This window comes from Nematolebias whitei, chromosome 19 (assembly GCF_014905685.2).
Source record: "Nematolebias whitei isolate Nwh7 chromosome 19, NemWhi1, whole genome shotgun sequence".
In the NCBI taxonomy this organism is placed as follows: domain Eukaryota; kingdom Metazoa; phylum Chordata; class Actinopteri; order Cyprinodontiformes; family Rivulidae; genus Nematolebias; species Nematolebias whitei.
Genome location: NC_056516.1, coordinates 4,832,638 through 4,835,306, shown reverse-complemented (window position 1 = coordinate 4,835,306; position 2,669 = coordinate 4,832,638). Strand labels below are relative to the sequence as shown.

The following is a 2,669-nucleotide window of genomic DNA, read 5'->3' as shown; positions in this document are numbered from 1 at the left end:
AAGGCAAACACATCACACAGTGTTTCAAACTGAATATGCATATATTTTGACATGGCTCATTGCCCACAAATATGAATTAACATGACTTTTCACATGATTCATGAGAGCAAAGCAAATTTGAATATTTGTTTAAAAGAATGTCCATTCATGTGTTCTCGTAAAATCAGCATAAGAATAAAAGTAGTTGTAAACAACTATTTCATAATGTTCTAACAAAAGAAAACTAAGAATACTTAAAAAAAAAGAAATAAAAAATTTAAACTTTATCACATGCACTTCTACATCAATAACATATCAAAAATAAAACACACTCCTTGTATTCACTAAATAATTAACTATATCACAGTTAAAATAAATAAACAAAAGTGAAATTAAAAAAATTATGGTAAGAGATCAGTGGCAACTGGTCTGCGTTGTTTGACATGTCTACCTCATATGGGTTAATTTCAACAACAGCAATTTCCTGCATTTATATATATTTTGTTCTCTCTGTGCTCCGGTGAAGACAGCCGTGTCTCCATGTCCCCCCCCCCAACCCCCCCCCCCCCACACACACACACACACACTTCCCTGCTTTGCTCTCTTTTGTCGTGTGAACCCTTAAAGAGCCTCCAAAAAAGTTAAATCTGGTCCTCTGGCCATTCAAAAAAACAACACAAAACAAAAAAATTGTAGAAACTTTTTGTCTTTCATCAAAAGACTTCTTCAGTCTGAGGTGCTGTATTCAGCTCAGTCTTATAAATAGCACCTTCTTGTAGTGGATCAACCAGTTTACTGCTGACAACCAAAACCAGCTGCCGTAGAAACCGTCCATCCATGTTCGAATCCACCAGCAGTCACATGCCGAAGTGTCCCTGGGCAAGACACTGAACTCCTCATTGCCTCTGATGTGTGTCCCATCAGTGTATGAATGTGATCTAAAGCACTGATTAGTCTCTTTAGAATGATTTGTTCAATTATCTCTGCATAGATCTAGTAGAGTGCTGTATGAATGGGTAAATGAGGCACAGATTGTAGTGTAAAGCGCTTTGAGTATCTTGATCAGCTAGAAAGGCGCTATATAAGTACAGTCCATTTACCATTTACATAACTTCAAACACAATAATTGGCTCCTTTCTCGCCAGCAAGATGACATTCCATGTACCTAAAGCCAGGAATAAGCATGTCTGCGGCATGTCGAGAAGGCAGTCGTAACTGAGAATGGAGCAGCAGGAGCAACAATGCACAGGAATAAATTCAGCTTGGAAGAGTTTGGCTCAGAAACATGAAGTGGGGGTGGGACGCTTGACAGAAACAGAGCTGCTTTATTCATATTTATTTATTTATTTATTTATTAACCTTTATTTAACCAGGCAAATCCCATTGAGATCACAGATCTCTTTTGCAAGGGAGGCCTGGGCCTGAAGGCAGCCTACCACACACAACCTGTTGTTGCTCTCTAAAATAGTAATTGAATCAAGTGTTTACAAATGTAGGTAAATGTAGATGTTTAACAAACTGTTAAAATAGGCTGCACCAAAATGCAAGAAATATTATCTACTTTATTCACAAATTTAAAGGGGAGGACCTACAGGCTCCCTCCACTTCACCAGCACCCCACCTCCCCCCACCAGCACACCCGGTATTTGTGTTCCGGCATCAGTCAGTTTACAAATTAATCCATGCCTACACCTAAAAAGTCAAGTCATGTCAAGTCAGCTTTATTTATAGAGCACATTTAAAAAGAAGCTGTTACCAAAGTGCTTAACAACAACATCAATGAGTAAAATAAATGGGGAAAAAATAACACACACTAATGATAATACTGAAAAATTGAGCGGCTTCGGATGTTATCAGCCCATTAAATGGCCATTATTAGTTGTTATCATCCCCATATGTAGTGGTGAGACTGTCCCACCTACCTCCTAGTAGGTTTAAAGTTATGTTATCATCATTATTATTGCTGATAATAGGCAGCGTCGCACGGGGGTAAACCAAGAAGTGTCTTTTTTGTTTTTTTCAGCTTATGTAACCCTTTTCCTAACTCTAACCTTACATGTGACCAAGAGGACCAACCCTAAACTTAACACCCTTACCCTTGTGCCAAAACCTAACCAAGAGCATATCCTGAAGCATGCTCAATAATCCAGGTAGAAAAATCTAAAAAAGTTAAATCTGGTCCTCTGGACATTCAAAAAAAACAAAAAAAACAACAAAGCAAATCAACAAAAACATGTAGAAACATTTCGTCTCTCATCCGAGAGACTTCCTCAGTCTGAGGAGCTGTATTCAGCCCAGTCTCTTAAATAGCACCTTCTCAGAGTGGATCAACCAGTTTTGCTGCTGACATCCAAAACCAGCTGATCACATGCTCAAGAAGGACCATCAGCCTAACAATGGATCATTAGCACACTGATGGCTGTTTACTATTCACAGAGGGCTGAGTGATACTAGCAATCACAGCATTGTAAGAGGGGGACAGTTGAACCCGGAGGCCTCCACCCCTGTTTAATGATGGACGATTTCTTTTCACAAAGATGGCCTCCTTTACTCCTCTCTCAAACCATCGTTCCTCTCTGTCCAGGATGTGAACATCTTCATCCCTGAAAGAGTGACCGCTGGCCTGGAGATGAGTGTAGACCACAGAGTCCTGGCCTGATGATGTTGATCTTCTGTGCTGGGCCATCCTT

General features: G+C 39.7%; 1 protein-coding gene across 1 annotated transcript in view; it reads right to left on the bottom strand.

Annotated features, from left to right (window-relative positions):
- Positions 1-2,669, bottom strand: part of zgc:158659 (uncharacterized protein LOC791141 homolog) — a 204,155-nt gene that overhangs the window by 160,587 nt on the left and 40,899 nt on the right. The gene's annotated exons all lie outside the window — the stretch shown is intronic.